This window comes from Enhydra lutris, unplaced genomic scaffold (assembly GCF_002288905.1).
Source record: "Enhydra lutris kenyoni isolate GAN:26980312 unplaced genomic scaffold, ASM228890v2 scaffoldscaffold16, whole genome shotgun sequence".
Classification (NCBI taxonomy): Eukaryota; Metazoa; Chordata; class Mammalia; order Carnivora; family Mustelidae; genus Enhydra; species Enhydra lutris.
Genome location: NW_019154100.1, coordinates 793064 through 817856, shown reverse-complemented (window position 1 = coordinate 817856; position 24793 = coordinate 793064). Strand labels below are relative to the sequence as shown.

General features: G+C 39.7%; 1 pseudogene; it reads left to right on the top strand.

The window, feature by feature from the left end:
• Positions 1-1532: 1532 nt before the first annotated feature.
• Positions 1533-24457, top strand: LOC111147200 (annotated as a pseudogene).
• The last annotated feature ends 336 nt before the right edge of the window (positions 24458-24793 follow it).

The window sequence follows — 24793 nt, the reverse complement described above, 5'->3', positions numbered from 1 at the left end:
AGAAAACCAATTTCAATATTTGTCTTTTGCAGACGAGAAACAAATGATGCAAACCCATGTGAACAAATGTCTTTATCCAAGCCTTGGTCCTTTCTCTTCCCTGGACGATCACAGTAAGCTATCTTATGAGAGGCGCGGTAGGCCACGGCCATGCTGACTCGAAGGAAGCGGCCCACAGCTCAGAGCGCACGTGCTGACATCTTACCCTCACGTGTTCAGTCTTCTCCTTTCTGCTGTCTACAAAGACCATCATCAGTACTTAAAACTGTCTAAAAATGACCGGCAGGCCTAAAGGTCCCTTGTGCAATCTGGACCTGGGATCTACTGCCCCATTCTATGTGCAACCCCTAGCTACAACGACACCGAATAGAAAAGAGTAAGCATATCTCTAACCCAGTAACCCCCACCCCATAAATTCCCTCACATCCACCCAGGTTGACCGTGCACAGGCTCCCATGTCAGCATTCATTCTGTGCTTACTGCATAGAAACCTGAACGGTATCAGCTCTTAGGATGAAATAAAGTACAAAAGGATGCCCAAGAGAGGAGGATGTTTTTTGCTTTAAAGATTTTACTTATTTATTTGACAGAGAGAAAGAGATCACAAGTAGGCAGAGAGGCAGAGAGAGAGGAGAAAGCAGGCTCCCCAAGAAGCAGAGAGCCCGATGTGGGGCTCAATCCCAGGACCCTGAGATCATAACCTGAGCCGAAGGCAGAGGCTTAACCCACTGAGCCACCCAGGTGCCCAAGGAGGATGTTTTTTGTTACCGTTTGTATATTTTGAGGAACCAGAAGAAGGCACAGCCTTATTCCTTACCTAGACATGGAAGACATTTTCAACAAAATCCCCTTCACATGGTCTAGGGGGATTCATCATCTGGTCGGCTTCAGCTCCAGCCCAATCTCTTGGGAATCTCACTGTTCCCTTCTCCACTGCCACCACGCCAGCCTCCTCCTTCCCACGTCAGGGACTCTACATGCTGTGCCTTCTGCCTGCAATGTCTGCCCCTCCACTCTGTAGCAACATGATATATTTTTAAATATTTCCTGATGGTATTTTTCCTTGTCTGCAATTTGAATTTTTCTTTTCAGCTTCTGTTATTAGGACAAATATGATTTTAGTATGTGTTTCTATTGGGAGCGGAGGGCAAATACCTTCCTGGGAATCAGAGGGAAATGATTTAGGATCATCCCTGCCTGACAAGAAGGGAAAATGAAAAGAGAAGTCTGAGGGGAAGAGGCAAAACCCTACACAACCCCAGAGTCAAATGGGGAGATAGGGGTGAGGTGAGGAGGAGGGAGAAAAAGTTCTGGTTGTGAAATATGCAAATAGTTTAATAGAATTCTAGAATAAGGGAGTTTGTGTGCATACCCTAACACAGCCTCCAAAGAAACATGCCTTTCAGGGAACCCTGAGTTGTCGTGGGGCCACCGTGTGGAAAACGATGCCTGAATGGTAAGAGCAGAAATGACTGAGGGGAGGGGCCGGGTGAATGGGCCTGAAATAGCTCCTGCTTCCTCTGGGCCCGTGCATGGCTTTTAGGGGGTCCAGAAATCCCTCTGTGACCTACTGGTGGATTCAGAAGACAGCCGAGCTGCAAGTTCACCATAAAAGCTGTGACCCTCTAGCAGAAGGACACATGGTCAGTTCCCTAAACCAGAAATCGAAAGGGAGAGCTCTAGGAGTGTGCAGCATCAGGGAGAAGTGGTGGCCGGTCTATCCAGGAGCAGTCACTGTGACTGTCTGTGGTGAAGGAGGACAGTACAGGTCAAAGCAGCCATCAGTACGTCAGCACCAAAGGCAGCAAGGACAGAGAGCAATGCCTAGAGAGCTGGCAAGAGGTCAGAGGTCAGCAGGAGCCAGAGAGCCCCACTCCCCATCACTGTCATATTCTATAAGCTTCCTCTGGATCCTGAATGAGATGGGGCTCTGGTGGCAGTGGTGGTGGTGCTTAAGACACAGGCTGGAAGTAGAGGGAGGGATGTAAAAAGGCCAAAGGGGAAGATGCTGAGAAACAGATCATTGACACAAGAGACTGAATTCACTGAAGACAGGCTAAGTTTTAAACTTTAAGAGACTCAAACATGTTCAGAGACAAGACCTAGGTTTTTCTCCATTGTTGTTAACAGCGGCTAACACACAAGTCAAAATCAGCGAGGGGAAGGAAAGGAAACCTAAGCAGCAAAGAATTCCTCATGTGTAAATTTCAGCCCAGCTCTTACTGGAAACCTTATTCAAGTGCTGTAAAAATCTATGTGGGACATGTTAACTTGCACATGGGCTATTCACAAAACCTGGCGTGGGAACCCAGCTATCTTCAGAACAGTGAGGTGACCCAGTTTAAAAAAAAATAAAAAGCAGACATTAAGTACACTCTTTATAAAGACAAAAAGGGGGACACCTGAGTGGCTCAGTCGGTTAAGCCTCTGTCTTCGGCTCAGGTCATGATCCCAGGGTCCTGGGATCGAGTCCCGCATTGGCCTTCTTGCTGGCAGGGAGCCAGCTTCTCTCTCTGCCTCTGCCTGCCACTCTGCCTACTTGTGCGCTTGCTCACTCTCTCTCTCTCTGACAAATAAGTATATAAATAAAATCTTCAAAAATTATATTAAAAAAAGAACCAAAAGGAGGGAAGGAAAGAAAGAAGCAGGGAAGAGGGGAGAAGGGGTGGAAGGAGGAGACAGAGAAGAAAGGAGGGAGGGACACAGGATGGAAGAAGGACCGGGGGTGGGGAAAGTGGGGAGGTGCTGGTCAAAGGGCACAGACTTGCAGTGAGAAGATGAACAAGCTCCGGACAGCTAATACACAGCTCTGTGATCAGAGTCAACAATACTGTATTATGTACTTCAAAGTTGCTAAGAGACTAGAACACAAATGTTCTAACCACAAAAAAGAAATGATAATTATGCCGGGGGATGGGAGTATTAGCTAATGCTTTGGTGGTGATTATATTGTAAAATATAAATGTATCACATCAATACATTATATACCTTCAACTTAGGATCGTACATAATTACAACTCAATTTAAAAAAAAACAAAAAACCTTAAAAGATGGTAGGAGTGTAGGTCTCGGTAATCAGGCTGTACTCTCTGCCATCCAAAACCTAAAACCTGTTCCATGTCTGAGAAAATGAAGTTCCTTCCTTTTGAGCACTATTTGAGTCTCTGTTACCTGCAGGTGAACTCATGTCTTAACCAGCACAATAGCATTGACCTCTCCTTGATGCCTGCGTGGCTCAGACAGTAAAGCCTTTGCTTTAGGCTCAGGTAATGATCCCAGTGTCCTGGGATGGAGTCCCGCATCAGGGTCCTCAAGGAGCCTGCTTCTCCCTCTCCGACGCACCAACCCCCCTCCGCCCCCGCTCATGCCTGCGCTTTCTCATTGACTTTTTTAACCAACCAAGAATTTCATCAGTGTCAGCAAGCATTCATGGCAGTCTTGTGTGTGCGGATTTTATCAGTCCTGGATGGTGCAACAGAAAACAACTTACAAGGATTTAAATACAATGTCTAAGCCTGAACTCACTGAACAATGAGTTTTATTCTATCATTTTCTCATACTAGTGAAGCCAGATCATTTTAGGGGTTTTTATATTCTTTCTAGATGCTACATAATTCTTTAGAAGAATGCAAAATCATTTAACAGTCCACTAACTCTCTTTCTCCAAGCAGTTGGTCATTTCCTTTCTTGTTAATATTATTATGACTATTACTACTATTGATATAAAGTTCGTATTAAATTTAGTATGTTTAAAATGTTAAAACTATGTACTTTCAATTATCACCATCATTTAACAGATTTTTTTTTTAATTGAGACACAGAGAAGCTAAATTATATCTAAGCACATCCCTTAGAAAAGTTCAAATGTGTTCAAAACATAAGACTCTTGGATCCTGGTCCCTGGATTCTAAGTTTTCCTTATTCCAAAGCATGCCTTAGAAGATTTTTTTTCTAAATATATTTTAAACAATTTGTATGAGGCTCAGTCTGATCATTTTCCCCCATATTACAAGTCAGTGATGGATATGTCTTTTACATTTATTGAACATGATTTTTTTTTTTTTTTTACTTTCTGGTTTTTTGTTTGTTTTTTAAGAGAGAGAAAGAGAGAGACACAGAGAGAGAGAGAGAGTGGAGTGGCGGAAGGGACAGAGGGAGAGGGAAAAAAAGAATCTTAAGTAGACTCCATACCCAGCACAGAGCCTAACACAGGACTTGATCACATGACCCTCAGATCATGACCTGAGCCAAAATCAAGAGTTAGACGCTTAACCAACTAAGCCACCCAGGCACACTTTTACTTTCTGTTTATCAGGATGCTCACTATACATATATATATATCTTATATATTTAAGTGATTTAAATTTTTCCTGTCCATGACCTGCCCTGACCCTAGAACTTTCTATGCTTAAAGGTAACAGAGGACATCACAATTGAAATGGTAGATATAATTATCTACACTGAAAGAAAAAATTATTTTATTTACTAATAATATGTGAAAAGCAAGAAGAAAAATAGCCTTATTTTAATATTTACATTAAAATATTTACATTAATATAGCTGAAAACATGGCATTATCCATAAAAAACAAATAACTCATAAAATCAATTTAAAAAACACAAAGACCACACAGGATAAGTGGGCAAAAGAAAGAACAGATGCCTCATAAAATAGGACATCGGTTTGTGAAAAAAATATTTACTCAACATAGTAGGAACTTCTGGTTCCTGCCCATATGGCAACTTAACATGGGGCTTCTGGCTCCCTCTGTAAAATTAACCCTGGAATAACTATAGAAGAAAGAGTGAAAAGTGTATTTCAGAAACTAACCTTTCCATAGTTTTTCTAATTTCAATGATGTGTTGAGGGGAAGTAGCTGTCTACAGCTTCAGACAGAGGACAGCTGAAGGAGACGTGGGAGGGTGTGTTAGAATACAACTCTCTAAGCACTACATTGGCCTTTCCTGGGCTGTGTTTGGGATACTCACTTCCTATGTCTGCACCATAAAAATCATCAGCAATCTTTCAGATGTTGGTACCCATGTTCAAGGTATGATCTATCACAAGATTGCAAATGCTCAGGTTCCTGGGTGGCTCAGTTAGTTAAGCAGCTGTCTTCAGTTCAGGTCATGAACCCAGGGTATTGGGATCGAGCCCTGCTTGGGGTCCCTGCTCAGCGGAGAGCCTGCTTCTCCCTCTCCCTCTGCCTGCCACTCTGCTACTTGTGCTTGCTCTGCATCTCTCTGTAAAATGAATAAAATCTTTAAAAAAAAAAAAATTGCAAGTGCTCACACAAAAACAGGTGCCCACAAAGGCCACAAAGTGGATATCCACCCCCAGACATTCACTTTGACCCCTTCCCTGCCCAATCCCCCAGAGCAGATGAGTTACAAATGAAGGGGGCAGCCTCCTATCACTGTTTCTCCTTGAGGCTTTTCAGGAGGCAAACGGGAGTAATCAGGAGTCATCACAACTGGGTATGCTGTGACTGAGGTTCTCTGCCCTGGGGTTCATCCCCCATACCCTCCTCAAGTTCACCAAACCAGCAAACACTGGAAGCCGGTCTTCAACCCTTTCTTAACTCATATTACTAAACATAATAACTCATCTTCCAAGGGATGATGGAGTCTCAGGTCAAAGGAAGAAGTATAAGTATCTCAATGAATTTTTTTTTAAAACTTGATAAAATATGCCAACTACATTTTTTTCAAAAAAGTAGGCCAAAAACTTAAAATAAGTTTGAACATGTATTGAGAAGCTAAAGAAAGAGTCACCCAAATTTAAATAAAAGACCGTGGACTGAAAGGCCCTCCGGGAGAGAGAAGGAAAAGTGCTTACAAAGACATATCAAAGTCAATGCGGCAACTCTAAGCCCTTCCAGAAAGGGCAGATCTTTTACAAAGAAACAAGATTCACCTTGCCATCAGACTTCTTAACCACCTTTTCTGGATGCAAGAATACAACTAAGAAATAAATTATTAAATATTAAGAGAAATTTAAATCTGTAATTCTATATGTATTATATCATTTACATGCAAGAGTTGAAAAAAAAACCAGTATGAGCAAAATAAAAATGAGTTCGTGTGTACGCCCTCAGATTTACTACTAAAAGCCCACAGTGAAAATATTTTTGCAGGAAGTATTCAAACAAAACACATATAAAAATAAGTAAATCCAGCAGAGGCTGCAAAAAGTATAAAAACTAGAATTTCAATATCTTGATAAATCAACTGCTATGTTTTTAAAGCTAAGATCAAAGAACAGGAAAAGAGAATATGTAAATAATGCCCCCAAAATTGATTGAGATAGGGCTGGAGAATAATTGGGAAAATAACAATCATCGTCCAAAAAACTCCAATAGATATGAATAGGTAATTAAAAATGCACACATGCATACAAAAAGCTAGCAAGCGTATCATAAGATGCTAAAAATCATTGATATTCAGATAAATGCAAATTAAATCAATGAGACAATACATATTTTAGCCTGGAAAAATTAGAACACCAAGTGTTGATGAAGATGTAGGTATACAGAAAACCTACTGTATTCCTTTTAGAAATAAATTCTATGGTTCTATTTAGTCAAAGTAACTACAGCAAATACAATAGTCAAAAATTCCAGAGAAATGTTCACAAAGGTCCTTCTGGAAGACATCCAATATAAACAGGGTCATGGCAAAGACACAGGGGAGCTGACTTAAAGGAACATCACTGAGCAAAGACAGGCAATTGGATTATCAAAAAGACTATAAATTGAGAATGAAAATGCAGCCATCCATAGTGAAATTAGAAAAAACAAAATACCTCTTTGGTCTCCATTAGAGATTACTCAGGCATTAGCTCATCAGAAAAAGTGAGAAATAAAGGGAAAGAATCAGATCTCATCTCTATGAACTATTGTCTGGAGAAACCAAACTATTAGTGAGGGAAAGTTTTGGTGGGTCACTAATGCAGAAGGGAAAGTAGACGTAGAAAATTAACCTTTTCAACCCTTAATGAAGTTACAGATCTAGATAACCTTCATCAATGGATGTTAAAAGGATCAAAAAAGAAAGATCGAGGGCAGCTCTATTGGGCTGCCAACACCTGATCTATCTTAACATCACTAAACGTGGGCAACCAGATGGTCTGGGCTTCTGGCTGCAATGCAGTAAGGAGGAAACACCATGAACTATGACATAACCTTGACAAAAAGAAATTGAACCTGATTCCAATCAATTTTCTAGATATTACTATTAGTTTACAGTAAATATGGGGATGAGAGGAAGAAAAACAAATCATCATGAGTCAGATCAAGAATGTGGAACACACTATGGGACCAATAACCTCTTTCCAAGTAAATGACATAAGAAGTGGGGGGTTGGGAGCTTGTTAGAAATAAAATGACATTTAACAAGTAATGACCAAATGCAGTGTTGGCTTCTATTTTAACAAACCAACTGTAAAGAAGATATTTATTGAGACAGTTGGAGATATTAGGATATAAACTGAGTATTGCATAAATTAAGAAATTACTGCTACCTTTTTTAGATATGATAATGGTATTTTAGTTACATAAAAAACATTTATCTGATATATATTATGATTAGTACCAAAATTTGGGCATTTGTTATACTGCTTCCTCTATTTCTATGTTTGTTGGAAAGCAGCCATTTCAAGTTTTGTTTGTTTGTTTGTTTTTAAATAATAAAATCAAAAGGGTGCCTGGGTGGCTCAGTCAGTTAAGTGTCTGCCTTCGGTTCAGGTCATGATCCCACAGTTTTGGGATCAAGTTCCCCCACCCCTACATTAGGCTCCCCACTTAGTGGGAGAGCCTGCTTCTCCCTTTCCCTCTGCTGTTCCCCTTGCTTGTGCTCTCTAGCTCTCTCTCAGTCTCTTTCAAATAAATAAATAATATCTTAATATAATAATAATAAAATTAAAAGTGACACGTTAATTTGGTAGCTTCATATGCTATCCCAAAATGGCATTTTTATCAACTTTAATAATATGGTGAAATGTGCTTTCTATAATGATATGCCTTTTTAAAAGGCTGAAAACAAAATTTTAGTATGTTCTCATGTATTTAACAAACAAATTCACATAGGAAAAAAAAAAAAAGGGAGCCCACAAAGAAATCTAAGAAGTATTCTACTTTCATTTGGTAAGATACTGAGTACCATTTTTTACTTTTCTATATAATTCTCTATAGTTTCTGTATTTCCAAATTTCTTTTATCATCAGAAAACACTTTTAAGGGGCACCTGTGTGGTTCAGTGGGTTAAAGCCTCTGCCTTCAGCTCAGGTCATGATCTCAGGGTCCTGGGATCGAGACCCGATCAGGCTCTCTGCTCAGCAGGGAGCCTGCTCCGCAACCCCCCTTGCCTGCCTCTCTGCCTATTTGTGATCTCTGTCTGTCAAATAAATAAATAAAATCTTAAAAAAAGAAAAGAAAAGAAAACACTTTTAAGAATATCCTCCTGGGGCACCTGGGTGGCTCAGTGGGTTAAAGCCTCTGCCTTCAGCTCAGGTCATGATCCCAGGGTCCTGGGATCGAGCCCCACATCGGGCTCTCTGCTCAGTGGGGAGCCTGCTTCCTCCTCTCTTTCTCTGCCTGCCTCTCTGCCTACTTGTGATCTGTCAAATAAATAAAATCTTTAAAAAAAAAAAAAAAAGAATATCCTTTTTTTTTTTTCTCATTGTAATGAACAAAGATTGTCCAATCAGGATTTTATTTCTAGAACTTCCTATCCCTCAAAAGCCATATACTTTTTTCTTTTTTTTTTGGTCCTCTTATAAATAAGTGTTTATTCAATGTATTTTTTATTAACATATAATGTATTATTTGTTTCAGGGGAACAGGTCTGTGAATCATCAGGCTTACACATTTCATAGCACTCACCATAGCACATACCCTCCCCAATGTCCATAACCCAGCCACCCCATCCCTAACCGCCCCCCCACCACCCACCAACCCTCAGTGTGCTTCGTGAGATTAAGAGTCTCCTCATCAAGGCAAAATACTTGTGTTTCTCTGACCTTTTCGGAACAGGATTTTCTAACTTCTCAGCTACAAGTCAAAACACCTTATAAAAATCTTTACTCAATATATTGAACTTCAAGATTGCCTGTTCATTTCCTCTCACATTTCCATTACTTCATAGAGCAAAGCAGTTTTTCATAGTAAGTGACTGAGCTACTGAACCAGGATTTCTATACACTAATATCTGAGACACCGAAATTACAATACAGTTGACCTTTGAATACATGTTTGAGCTGCAAAGGTCCACTTAAACCCGGATTTTGGGGGCACCTGCTGGCTTAGTTGGTTAAGCTGGGTCATGATCCCAGGGTCCTGGGATTGAGCCCCACATCAGGCCCTCTGCTCAGTGGAGAGCCTGCTTCTCCCTCTTCCTCTGCCTGCAGCTCTCCTCTATTTATGCTTCCCCCATCTCTCTCTCTGTCAAATAAATAAAATCTTTTAAAAAATTAAAATAAAATAAACCCTGATTTTTTTCCATAAGTACTATAAGTATATATATTTTTTCTCTTATCATTTTCTTAATAAAATTTCTTTTCTCTTACTTTATTGTAAAAATAAAGTATATAACACACGTAACATACAAAGTATGTGCTATTAATGTTACCAGTAAGGCTTTCAGTCAATAGTAGATTATTCAAAAGGGGTCAACTGTAATTTTTTTTTAGTATTATCTTTTGAGACCTAGTTATATAACTAATACATCATAATTAAAATGTTATGTCAAGATAATAAATATGAGGATGATAGAAATCCATTCCTGATTGACTTTTCTTAATCAAGAAATCACGTCAGTTAAAACTCAAAATACATCTCAGGAGGGAGCACTTTCATTTAGTTGTCTGAAGACCTTTCAGCAATGTTGGGATAGCACTAATGAGAGAATCTGCATGATGAAAACCCTGCCTTTCCCTTAGCCAAAAAAATTTCTGGTCTGCAACAATCCTTTTCTTTTGCTAAAACCTCCTTGCCCCACCTTCTTTCCCATGAACACCTTCCATTTTGTGTGACACAACTGGAGCATCTCTCTAACTGCTAGATGGGATGCTGCCCAATTTGCGAATCACTTAACAAAGCCAATTAGATCTTCAAATGTACTCATTTGAATTTCTGTTCTTTAACAGACTGTAGACGGCAGTGGGCATGTGAAAATTTATAATCGGATATTGCCTACGTAAGTCAAAACATACACGTTTTACCTGTACTAGAAATTTTCCTTTCTATAAATTCTCCTTTCTAGGCTGCTGGAGAATAGAAAAGCATTAATGAAAATATTAAGGCATTTGCTAAACTATACTATGATAAAAATGTTATTTAATAATATATATTATATATAAATATATTTATTTATAGATAAATACTTTATAAATATTTTATAATATTTATTTATTTATTATTTTATTTTATATTTATTTATTTATTATTTTATAATATTTATTATAATATTTATTTATTTATTTAAATATTAATATTTAAATACTTTATAAATATTTTATAATATAAATATAAATATTTATAATTATATAATTTTATATAAAATATATATTTATATGAAAACTATTTTATATAAAATATTTGATTTATATAGTACTTAAATATTTATAAAATATTTATATTATATACACACACACACACACACATATATATATATATATATAAAACATATGTGTATGTTAAGGGAAAAAATGAGCTTAGGAGAAAATGAGGGAGAGAAATGCCTAGAATACTGAGAAAATAGTAAGTTCAGCCCTTAAGTCAGAGAGGAAAAAAAGCAAAATAGTTTTTATTCCTAGGTTGATTTGAACAACTGTCTCAAAATATAGACTCCTGGTTTTCATTTTGTGGTTCCAATGATGCTCTTTGGAGGGGTCTATTAGGGTGTTCTGAGACCTAATTTCCAATTGGCAGGCGGTGGGGGTGGGGGATGCCTACACCAAAAAGTAATGTTCTGACATCAGCTGGGTGTCCTACAATTCAACTCAGTTCTGATACTATCCACCCAGAAATAGGATCAGATCCCACAGATGAAGTGTTCAATCCTACAAGAATGTTCCCCCGCTTCAGACACTAGTTATAAGTCCAGGTTACCTTCACTTCTGACCAACGAACTATAAATCTGTTTCCCACAAGCCCCTCCTCAAGTTCCATTAATTTGCTAGTGCAGCTCATAGAACTCAGAAAAACATTTTACTTACTGGATCACCGGTTTATTGTAAAAGGATATAATTCAGGAACTGCTAGATGGAGAAGGGTAATCGAGCTTCCACGCCCTTTCAAGGTACCCTTCTCTCCCCACATCGCCATTTGATCACCTAGTATTATTTATATATATATTTTGTATACTATTATTTGCCACCCAGATGCTCTCTGAAACCTGTCTTTTTGGGTTCTGATGGAGGCTCCATTACCTAAGTCATTATTGTCCATTGAACACAGAACTCAGCTTCCAGCTTCCAGCCCCTCTCCACTCCCTATAGGTCCAGGGTGGGTCTGAAGTCCAACCTTCTAATCACTGGCTACCACCCCCATTCCCCATTCTTAGGAGCATTCTTTTTTTTTTTTTTTTTTAAAGATTTTATTTATTTATTTGTCAGAGAGAGAGAGAGAGGGAGAGAGAGTGAGCACAGGCAGACAGAATGGCAGGCAGAGGCAGAGGGAGAAGCAGGCTCCCTGACGAGCAAGGAGCCCGATGTGGGACTCGATCCCAGGACGCTGGGATCATGACCTGAGCCGAAGGCAGCTTCTTAACCAACTAAGCCACCCAGGCGTCCCTCTTAGGAGCACTCTAAAAATCACCTCATTCACCCAGCACAAGGCTTTATTGCTCTCATCAATAGAAAATTCCAAGAGTTTTAGAAACCCTGTGCCAGAAATGGGAACAAAGAACAGATATATAATTCTAATTATAAATCACAATATCCCAGGATATAAAAACCATAAGCGATTCAACTTGGTGAGATGGCTTTGAGACATTTTTACCTGCCTCCTTCCATCTCAGATTTGTTCTCCAATTTTTGTAGTTTCAGCAGCCTTTAAGCCCAAGATTAAGAAAAACACACACAGGTATCTTGCCCTTCCCCTCCCTATTTTTATTACCCTTCTCTATAAAGAGAAGAATGGAAGGAGGATATTATAGGGCTTAAAAATGCTTAAAGAGGCTGAATCTTCATTCCCAAGTAGTAGAGGAGCCAAGGATCATTTAGAAAGGAAACTGTATGCCTTATTTGGGATTATGGATTTTGAATTCAAATCCAGTTCAGGAGGACGTACAATATCTTTAAGTTAAAAGAAATGAGCAACCCAAGAAATCCTATACCTTGCTTATAAGTAGATACTTTGATAGAGTTTGGGATGTTTTGTTTAGTTTCTGTCTGTGGTTTTATTTTGGTTTGTTGCGGGAAACAAAGGCAAAAGAAAAAATCAAATCTCCTTACTGCTTACACCCCACTGACAAGTCCTTGAAACAGGCAGAGTGACCTTCCTCTAGGAACACAGTTGCCTCGATGTTTATACTTTGCTAAGAACGAGAGGCAATCTTAGCCAGACCACCAGGTGCCTGTAAATCTTTTTTAACATATAAAGAGTCCTTTGGAAACTTTCTTTATCTCTACCCCCACCCCGGAGATCTATGTTGGCGATCATCCCTCAAGCATATGGCTTACTGATATACATCTGAAGGGCATCATGACTAGGGTTTTATTAGACAGTAATGAACGACCTTCTCCTAACAATAGATAGCCCCTTCAGGATCCTGGAAACCTTTTTTCCAAAGTTCCTTAGAGATTTATGTTATTCCTAAGCCCTTCCCAACTGGAAAGTGTATAATCAGTCACCTGTCACAACCCCAGTGCCGCTCTTTCTGACCAAGGGTCCTCTGCCTTTTAATAAAACCACCTTTTTGCACCAAAGGTGTCTCAAGAATTCTTTACTGGCTGTCAGCTCTAAACCCCAACATTTTCCTACATCAGGTGTGACACTGTATAACGTTTAATAAGAGATTTATTCTTATTTATTCTTTATCTTGGGAATGGTCACTTAAGGAGTTTATATACAAATTTAGAATAAACACACATCCACTTCTCTGAATCAGGATGTACCTGAGGGATGTTACTACCTGTACAATGTACTCAGAGATCACCAATAAGGCAAAATAAGGCCAATCTGTGGGACCCAAGAATCTTTTAGAATTAAAAAGTATTTAAGGGGCGCCTGGGTAGCTCAGTGGGTTAAAGCCTCTGCCTTCAGCTCGGGTCATGATCCCAGGGTCCTGGGATCAATCCCCACATCAGGCTCTCTGCTCCTTGGGGAGCCTGCTTCCTCCTCTTTCTCTGCCTGCCTCTCTGCCTACTTGTGATCTCTGTCAAATAAATAAATAAAATCTTTAAAAAAAAAAAAAAAAAGAGGGTATTTAAAACCTAATGCCTACTCTTCAAAATTTTAAAGCAGGGCAGTTTTTTCAGGCAATATTAGTTAAACCTGATCATAGTTTGGAATCAGTGTATGGTTATGGGGCCCTTAAAATAATATGACTGACCATCAAGGCTGGTGACACTGCCTTCATACTAAGATTACAGGGGAAGAGCTGACTTCTGAGCAGTGCATTTCTAATGCTGGAAAACCTTTAGGGGCCAACCAGCCTGGCGCGGTGACAGGGAACAATGAGGAGAAATGGCTAAACATGGTGAGTAAACTGAAGAACTGTGGTCCTGGGGGAATGAGTGACAAGTCCCTTAAGCAGTGTTTAGCATGTGTGGGGGAGAGGGAGTCCAGGTGGAGGGCCCAGGTGGAGTTCAAGCTTTCTCCACAGAAAAAACCACACCCGGACCTGTGTCCATGGGACCACAGAAACTTAGCATCACTGGTAACATTGTGATGAAGTGAGTTCTCAGTTTCCTGGAACAATATGGTAAAGGAGAGTGTGCCCCTGACGCCAGTGCTAGACACCCAGCTAGTAGAAAGGTCAGGCGTCAATGAAGCACTGTGACAATAAGAGGAGTGACTGTATTTGTTTCACAAGTTTGAAAAGCATGGATCATACACACAATTTCGACTCTTCAGGACTATGCAGGAGTCCTCAGTATTATGTTTTGGACACGACTGACACTATCCTTAACTATAATTATTGGCTTTCACAACTACTGGGACACGAATTCTATACACGATCACATAATTTATGGTATAATACACCAGTTGATTCAAATGAATCAATATTGGTAAAGACTGGAAATGTGTCAGCACCTAGTTAGTCCTATATAAGCGTTCGCTATTATTTGCTGCATTTGTTTTCTCGTGCTGCTATGGGTTGGAAGAAAAATGCCCACAATGCTCAATGAAGCCCTTGATGTGTTTTAAAATAGAAAGTCATAGAAAACCATTCATTCATTATGCCCTACTTCGCATGTGCTGGTGAATATTTTTATGAGTGATACAGTGAACTATTTGATAACGGGCATTGACAAAAAGGATGAAGATTTTCAAACGATTACCTAGGCTGCTTACGCTTTTAAAAGGCACTAAAAATGTGTAAGAGAAATAAGAAGCAAGATTCTTACAAATTTTAGGTAACTTACCCCCCAAAAATAAAGTCATCTTTGGGCTATTACACATATGAAACTCCTGTTAAATGGATGTAACATCTGTGGTTCCAGATAAAAGATTTCATCCTTTATTGAAGTCCTAAAATGTCATTCACAGACCTAGTTTTTAAATAGTTTTCCATTGACAGAAAAGTATTATTTCTCAGAAGTTTCTGATTATTTGATAATTTTAAATAAGGCCCACTCAAGTTATTTTGAAATGCTACTCCAACCTAAGAAAAATAATCCTAGAGTGGGGTGCCTGAGTGGCTCAGTGGGTTAAAGCCTCTGCCTTCAAAAAATTAAATTAAATTAAGAAAAAAAAAAAAAGCCTCTGCCTTCGGCTCAGGTCATGATCCCAGCGTCCTGGGATGGAGCCCTGCATCAGGCTCCCTGCTCAGCGGGGAGCCTGCTTCCCCCCTACCCCGCCTACCTCTCTGCCAACTTGTGATCTCTAACAAACAAGTAAGTAAAATCTTTTAAAAAAACTAATAATAATCATGGAGTATTAGAAATTCCTACAGTCATACATACAAGAAGAAAGGTTCAGTATTTTCAGAAAAAAAAAAGAATTTTATTTTTACTAACTAAAAGATATTTTTGCTATTACCACAACTTGTCTTCTATATGAATTTGTAAGGTTGATCTTAAAACTAAAGTCTATAGGCAGGGTAAAGAAGGATATCTACATGACAATTAGTTTTGTTTGTTTTTTTTTTAAGATTTTATTTATTTTTTGACAGAGAGAGAGAAGGAACACAAACAGGGGGAGTAGGAGTGGGAGAAATAGGCTTCCAGGTTGAGCAGGGAGGCAGATGTGGAACTCGATCCCAGGATCCTGGGATCATGACCTGAGCCAAAGGCAGATGCTCAAAGACTGAGCTACCCAGGCACCCAATCTACATGACAATTAGTAAGATAGATTTGAGAATGAAGAAACATTTGCAACCAAGATAAATTATTTTATCCTCCATCCCAGAAAACATGCATTTCTACCAAGAAGAATGTCACTAAAACCAATAAACAGTTCTTAATTTTCTCTAACTGGAGGGGCAGTGGTGCTACCATCCCACATAAACTTCTGCAGAGTCCCCTTACAGGCTCCCGGCCCTTATTTGTGTCCCTTGACAAACCTCTTAGCCACACAGGTAAAATGTCTAAAACGATAGTCTGATCACATCTCTTCTATTTCAAGTATGTCCCTGGATTTCAATCCCCTGCAGACCAAAATCCAAATCCTTAAGCCTTACACACGGTCCCACCACGACACAGACTGATGGACTGATTTTCCAAACTTAGCTCTGCTCCTCCTTTCCCATGCTTTCTGCGCGAACAATTTAGAACAGCTTAGCGCATCTCAAGCCTACCATATTGTTTACACGTCCACATGATCCAGCAGCTCCTGTCATTTACAAAACAGGTCCCCTCTCCAGGAATGCTCCCCTGTTCTTGCTCTTGCCCCAAGCCACCCTCCTGCACACACCTGTGTTCTGTCTGGATCATTCCTTCTCCAATTTCAAAATCCAATTCAAGAGCTGCCTTCTTCCAAAAGGGCTTTACTGTTGGGTAATTGTTGGGTCCCCCAAAAATTGGGTACCCCAATAACGGGTCCCTGATTAAAGGAGCAAGACTGATACAAAGAGAAGGTCAAGCAAAGCTTTATTTCACGCCAAGCATCAGGAATCAAACTGGCTGGCCAGTCCCGCACCACTTACAGAGAGGGCAACCCCTCCCTGCTTTCCAGACTAACTTTTATAGAGCAAAGGCCATGTGGTTGGGCCAGGCCACACACAGGTGGCCAATGAAATTGTAACACACAGGGAAAGCTGCACAGTCATGCTAGGTGACCAACTGAATTACAATTTACCCTAGTAGACATTTGATTTAGCCTATCACCTTGGTTAGGATTGGCGCCAAAAGGCTCCCAAAGGGCGGGTCCATACTCCTTGGTAGCTAGGAGACAGTATGCGCCCCCCACTGATTGAATACCTCCACCAGGCCTGACCCACCCTTGTACTTGGACTTTGTTACGTGGGACTGGTTTCCGGGACTTGTTTTTAAGTAAGTTCCCCTGGGGGGGTGGGCAAAGTCAATTTAAGTTTTACAACAAAATGGCAGTTCAACCAGGGTGGGGCTGCTCTGGCTGAATAGGCCCTTACACTGTCACCTGCCCTTCTGGAATCTCAGAGGAGAAATCATCATTCTCTGCTCTGTGGAACTTTGTCTCCTCTAGATGTGCTCCTTATTGCAGTTTTCCCATGCTAACGAGTATATTCCTCCTCCTGCATTAGATTCTGAGCTTCTTGTAGGCAGAGCCCCTGCCTGACTTGTATACCCCAGAACCTGGCACTCCGTCGTGGGTCTGCTTGATTGTCTAGATACAAAGGAAACTTCTGTCCGCTTCCGAGTCACAAAAGAACTCTGAGCCCTGTTGTTCTGTAATTGAGGAAAGGCCTTTATCAATACTGAGCCACTGAACAAAGAAGCTCTTCTGAAAATATTAGAAGGATCTTCCCTTACTTAAATTTCCAGAAACGCCCAATAGCAAGCCTACCGGCAGCCTCTGACCAAATCACACAAACCTATTTCCCTTTCCGGACTTTCATAATTTCTAAGGGCAGATGCAAGGAGAGAAATACAAGTGCTTCTTCAGATAAAGGTTGTGAGCCTGCTTTAAATCACTTAGAAGCTCTGCTCTATGGGGCAAAAAATCATACTGAAACAAAACGTTTTTACCAAGAATGGAATTTCTAAGATATTACATCCTTCAAAGTGACAACATAATGGCAAATTATGACCCACCAAACTCAGAGGAGCAACATAATGTCTGAAGAAATACAGATCAAAGCAATGCTGAGCAGTGAGTCTTGTTCATGGGAAATTAACAAGGCAATCACACAGGCTTCTGGGTGTTGAATCACTTGGTACCTGATGGAGGACCAATCCTAGCGAAGAGAAGTGAATCGTCTTAAAATGTCCCAGGCCAACCATGAGTTGATGTATTGTGACAAGAATCATCAATAACCAATATATAGGTGTTTGTATACATAGGCTGAGGACTGCAGAAGGAAGGTCTCATGAATAATGCTCAAGGGCTATAAAACCTAATTCTTGCTTTCAATGAGTTTATAGTCTGGAAAGGGAAATAAGGCTTAAACAGAGAAAATCAAATAACACACAAAGGATGTGCTTTTCGAACACAATGCAAGGTAACAAAAGATTACGTTTCTGCTTGATTCTTTCCACCAGCATTGATTGAGTGTAACTGAATACCTAATACTTTGTCTCAGAGTGATACAGACCATAGGAACAATGAGACTTCAGAGGAAAGAGATGTCCATATGTGCATCTGTCATAGAAAACTCCAGGGAGAGATTCGAACTGAGTATTCAGAAGTAGGTAATATTTAGATTTGCAGAGGAAAAAAAAAAAGGAAAATGGCCCCAAAGTAGGAAAATGGGTGTGAATCAAAACACAGTACCAGGTCCTATTTTTAATTTTTATTCCAAGTCTATAATGGCTTGGGTTTGCTGTGTGTCAAGTCCCAGACTCGTGTATCTATACCCTGTGCAACTCACCATTACTTCATGCTTAACACTGATTCTTCAACATTACTGCGCTCTCTAATTCTACCCACCTTCTTGCCTTCCTAACAAAAGAAAAGGGACAGAAGAAACCTTTCTTGAATTAAGAGAAGATGCACCCTGTAAATGACCCGTGTGTGTGTTCACGGACTATGTGAAGAGAGATGGACCCTCAAAAATAATCTGGTTCGAATGCTTATTTGCTGAAAATTTTAAACAGCCGCTGCAGCTAACAGGCTCATCTAATAAACATACTCAACAACTCCATAAATAGCATATATTTCTATTTGCTTCTTGGCAATTGCGTTCATCCAACTTGTTCAAAGCTCTTCAAAGACAGGGAGCCAGACTTTCCACAGTTCTAAGTCATTCCCTAGAGGTAATTTGGGTGGTTAAGGAGGCATGTGAATTCTTTCAGGCCACAAGGGGCCCATTTACTGAGTATATAGTGAAAAAGGAAAAGGGAAACAAAATTCCCCTGTGCCCCAACAATAGGTGAGAACTCTTCCCTGGGCCTTTGGGCCACATCGTGCTCCCTCCAGCACGCTGATTAGCACAGTGGAAGTAGAATTTTGCCTTTTGGTTTTAGAAAACCCAAGGAGAATGTCCACCGATGACTGACACTCTTATTCCAAAATCATTTCTTCACTATTTAAATCTTGTGTAAGAAAAACTTCCAGCTATAACTGTAGCAGCCTTTCAAAAACATCGACAATGAAGATAAATCAACGCAACAATTTCAATGATAAACTGTATTAGAAGTTTAGAGATATCAATTTTTGGTTAATTGTATTGTTCCTACACGCAGATTTTATTTTGCCTTGCTTAAATATGAGGCAGTTTGCAAAGATGACGACCTGCCCCAAAGGCCTCCTACAGACATGTCAAGGGTTTACAGACTTATTCAATTCTGATCTTGAAAGCACCTTGGAGTATCATTTAGCCTTGAGAAAGCAGATCCAGACAAGGACCCACTGAGAGGCTAAAAAATTAAGATCCTCTTCTCCAGCTGGATTTGTGCATAACTCCTGCTAAAGCCAGGGCAAATCTGAATCATAATGAGAAGATCATGTCCTTCAACTAGTTTCCGGGGGCTGAAAAAACATTAAGATTTATGCTTCAGCCTAGCCCCCTACTCTTTTCTTGTCAGGTCTATTTTTAAATCTCCAATCATTAGAAAATGACTGTTTAGAATTTTTTTCACTTAATTGCTTCAAATATTTATAACCATTAGTGAAACTGCATGTACCTAGGGAGAGAAAGGCAAGAATATGGAGAAAATGATGGGTTCGCACCAATTTTTTGTGATTTGTGACTCCACAGGATTTTCTTACTATTAAGAATGGATTCTTACCCTTAAGCTGTTCCATTTTGGAAAATAAAATTTTATCAAAATAACCAGTGACAAGACTTATATTTTCTATAAAGGTGTTTAAAGGGTATCTACAAATTAGGCTGATCCAGTATATCATTAGGTTAAGATGAGGAAAATGTAATTTTACCCAGGTAGCTCAAGAGAGGGTAAACACTTACAGAGACGTGGGAAGAGCTGAAGACAAGAAAAATGAAGGCAACCAGAAAACAGGGAGTTCCTATCATTTTTAGGGCAGGTGAGCAAAGAGAGCAGATGGTATTATAAAAAGCAGGGAGAGAAAGCCTGCACGTGTGAGCAGGAACCAGGCAGAAGCAACTAGGAGGGAGTGGCTTTGTGACTGGATCTAGAACATCACATGAGGTGAAGCCTTGGTCTGAAGCACCAGGAGAAGCACCACAGGCTTCTTCCCAACACCACCTGCCAAAGTTCTGGCAGTTCCTCCCTTTGGCCAAACCTAATCGGAAACCAGCGGGCAGTGTGGTTTCCAGAAATCAGGCTCCCTTGTGAACCAGAGCAGTGTAGATAGAAGAAGAAAGGGGAACGGATCCGAGAGTGACAGGCAAATGTTTAGCACCGTGTATCCTGTCTGCTCTCCAGCAACATCCTCGCACTTGTACTGAAGTTTCCTGTTTCCTACAACAGCAACTGCTCGTTGCTGCCTATCATGGTGCAACCATCCTTCATACAAACGAAAATATGCTCACCCTCTCCAGAAAGAGAGAGAAGGTCTCCATTAGCGTTCATCAGGCGCCCCAAGGGCAACACTCCTTACGTGAAATAGTAGAAGAAGGGAAAAGAGGAAAAAAGAAATGAATGGTTAATATTGTCCATGTCCTTCAGCCAAACATCACCAGCAAAACAAGTTAAACAAGTTGGGTTTATTACTCCCTGCATTGAGGGAGAACACGAAGTATAGGGAACCGAGAGATGCCTGAGTCAAGAAGATGTTAAAAAAAACCCATCATCGAACAGGATTTGGGTTTTTGCTGGGTAATTTGGGGAGGGTCTGAGGAAACAGGGATTTAACTTAGGTAGAGTGCTGTTCGAAAACAGGGGCAATTCCATGACCAGGTGTCTCAATGAATAGTATCTATAGGGAGAACAAACTAGGAGGAGGATAAATCTGTAACAGAAAAAGCTGTAGTAGTCACTCTTATCTGGGAGAGAGGGCTGTGTGGTGGTTTGTGGCCTGATGACTGTCCTTGCTTTTGTTCCATTGATTATGGTCTCAGAGTGACCATAATCTGACATTAACTTTCTGTGAGATTATAACCAACAAGAGAACAATATGGCTTCACTGTGAGTATCAAACCAGTTACCAGACGTCAGAAGCTACTTTTTTCCTTTCTCAATATACACAAAATTTATATTCATAATATATTTTTAAAGATATAAGCAATATATATATTTATACCAAATATATATAATATGCATCTCTTTTCTGTTCTTCCTTCTTTTCTGTATGTGGTCATGAGAAGTAATTAATATTTTAATACATCCATCTTCTAACACACATTCCATGTTTGTTCCCCCTGACCTTAGCTACCACCTTGACAGTAGAGATTCTCTACCTGGTACAGTGACCCACATAAAGGTAAGCCTTTGACTGCCTTTGGCAGTCCAGCCTTTATTGGCTTGTCCTAATCTCCCATTAACCCCACTATTGTGTGTGAAAGTCCTAAGTCCCCAGTGAATCCTCTAAGACCCATTTGTCTCCATTGCAAGAGCAATCCAACTTTTCCTCATCAAATGGAATAAGTCATCTCACCCAGGTTAGCAACCTCTTTCTCTATCTACTGTATTGGTTCAGTGGTATGAGGAGCCCCAAGTGGCCAGGTGTTAGTCTCAACTCCATTTCAACTCAAGGAAACCATCTTCACACCACATCCCACAGCTCCAGTAGAACCCTACTCTCTTGGTAACAAAATCCTCTGAGACATCTAAAACTAAGGTTGTGGGAATGAGAGCAAAAGTCACTAGAAACAAAAACTGTGAGGGAGGGAGGAGTTCTTAGATTTAACAGTGAAAGGAACCATTCCTATACCTCCCTCTTTGGTTATGGGAGAAAGAGCACTAGATAATAGCAATCAATTCAAAGCACAGATGGTATCTTATAGGACAGCCTCACCAATACATAGTGTATCATAGGCACCTGGATACACATTGGGTTTTCAATAGGCCAGTTCATAGTTCTATGAAGCCAACTTTTTCTAGGTGACAAGGTAAATGTATGACTAGAGGATACTGTGGCCCTCTGGCTCACTTCTGCTATGATTATTTCCTTGGTCCCATACACAATTGTGTGGGATAACTTTATTCTGAATAAGTCATTCCATGAGTCTACCAATGGTACACTGTCAGAAGCATTTTTCACAGAGAGGCTGGATGACATGCACAAGGAACTCTTTGAACTATTTTTGTAATCTTCAGTAGGTCTGAAATTAATCAGGAATAAAAAGTTTAAAAGTAAAGAAAGCAGGTAGGAGAAGAAGAGCTATTCCTGCCAACAGGAAGACTCAGGAGGAAATAGAATTCAATGTTTAACAGATTCAGGGAGAAATGGTTTATATTAATCAAAACTGCACACCTTCTTTATGTTCAAAATAAGTAATTATTAAACACATGGATGTAATATAGCATTTTAACTTATTTGAAATTGTCTTGAATTACAGACTTTTCTTTTCCCAATCAGGCCTACTCAAAATACTATTTCAAGTATTTTTTGTTTTTTCTTTTACTTATTTGGTTTATTCTCTTATTACCAGGGAGACAACATCTCTATAGATTTAGTTCTGCATGCAGGTTTTTCTTAAACTTTTGAGGAGGATTATTTTTGACAGGGGCATTCATTTTCCAAAAAGAGTAAAATTTAAATAACAAAACAAATTCACTCATTCTTAATGAATTCATAAGGAACTTGTATTCTTTTCCTTTTTATAATTTTTTTTTTTCAGTTTGCTCTATTTTCACTAACTGCTTGTCTGATTGTTCTCTAGGTTGGCAATCGGCCCTATCGCTTCAACTTGCAACTTGAACCTGCTCTACCCATGATAAAGTGCTCAGGGGATGAACCAGTGTGTAGTACCGGTGCTCTGTTATATTTTTATTTTCACAAGAAGGTACCATCTCTTTTGGCAGAAGGAGAGACTTTTTTTTTTTTTTTCAATTTTTGCCCACTTACCAAAGGAATTATACTTAGATACCTGAATTAACTGGTTCTCTATTTCCAATTTATTCTAATCACATTTTAGCATCTTCAATTGACTGGTATCTGGAATAGCCACCCAACTGAACTGCTCTTTAATTTAGCATTAGTGAAGAAGGAATCTAATTATGAGACTGAGACAGTCTAGTGCCTGACACCACTTGTCCATTTTTTTTTTTAAATAATGCAATGCTCAGCTTGTGTTCACTTGAGGTTTCTCAGCAATCCAATTCTTAAGCTGAAGAAGGATCACTGGTGAGTGACAAGGAAGGCAGAATGAGAAAGCTGAGGTGACCGCAAGATAAAAAAACCAGGAGACAATGCTTAATGCCTTGAGGAATTTAGACTTGAACTTGATGCACTGAGGAGCCAGGAAAGGACATCAGGCAGGGGAGTGGTTTGAACAGACTGGCATTTTCAAAATTTATTCAAAATGACAAGGTTCTTTTCAAAATGCAAATATACTTTAGAAGTTAGGTCTCTGTCACTCAAACTTGCAGTGAGCTCTTTTGATCTGCTAATCAGAGGGCAGCTGGAGAGGACTAGGTTTTGAGGAGGTGGAGATGGACAGTACCAAGAATAGATTTTGTCTAGAGACTGCTGTCTACAGCACATCACTGTGGAAATTGTCCCAGTCACCTGGAACAAATGCTAGAAGTCGTATGTTTCTATAAGTTGAAGGCCAGTATGCACAATGTTGCCCCAGGATATGGTCCTAAAACAAGGCTTCATTTTTTTTAATTAAATAAATTTGGGGATTAGACTGATTGGAATGTGATTCAATCACAAAATATTATGAGGGGCCCTAGACATACAAGCTAGCTCAGGACAATACCTAATCCAACCAGCTCACACCATGTCTTCAAAAAAGTAAACCCTTCCCTGATAGAAAGCTACTAAATATACTACCATTGTACTTTAAAAAGCAGGCTTTCAAAGAACAAAGCCAGAATTTGTCCAAGCCAGGGCTGACATCTTTTCAATCAGTCACTTTTCTAAACTTTAAGAATGCATAACTGACAAGGGCACCTGGGTGGCTCAGTCAGTTGAGGGTCTGACTCTTGATTTTGGCTCAGGTCATGATCTCATGGGTTGAGAGACTGAGCCCTGCACTGGGTGCCACACGAGGCAGGGAGTCTGTTTGAGATTCTCTTTCTCCCTCTGCCCTTCCTCACCACTTGCACTCTCTTTCTCTCTCTCGAAAAGTAAATAAATAAATAAATAGTTCTTTAAAAAAAAAAAAAAATGAAAAAGAATGTGTAACTCACATTCGAAGATTTTTTTTTCCCCTTTTTTTGGCCTTTCTCTTTCCACCATCGTGGAACCCGTGGAGGCCTGCTGGGAGCAGGATTCCTGTAAAGACAACTGTGTCTGGAAGGCTGTGGTCCAAGGCCATTTTTGCTAGTTATAAACAGGGTGTCTGGAACCAGAGGAGCACACAACTCTTCTCAAGACCGAAGGGGTTTATGCTCTAGATGAAACTGAATTCTATCTAGGCAAGAGATGTGCTTATGTGTACAAAGTAAAGAACAACACAGTGACTCCTGGTGGCAACAGAACAAAGCTAGAGTAAACTGGGGGAAAGGAACTCATGCTCATGGAAATGGTGGCATGGTTCATGCCGAATTCCAAAGAAACCTTCCAGCTAAAGCCACTGGTCACAGAATCCATGTGATGTTGTACCCCTCAGGGATTTAAACTTACTGAAAAGTAAATAAATAGAGGGGTAGATTTGTTCTCTTGTTAAAAAAAATTTTTTAATTTACTTCCTATTTATCATTTCTTGAAAAAAGTAAAATGTCTCTGTGATACCTTTATAAGCAACTCTAATTTTGAAATGGTAATTTGTGCATCCAGCTTACGCTCAGCAAAGCATGAATCATATAGATCCCATTATGTGATTATGCAAATGCACACTAAATATACAATTAAAAGCATACATGGGCAGTGAAATTTAATTAATTATTATGACTTAGTTCACTTGCCCAATGTAGTTTTATTAACTAACAGTCCACAGATGTGTTTCCTCTCCTG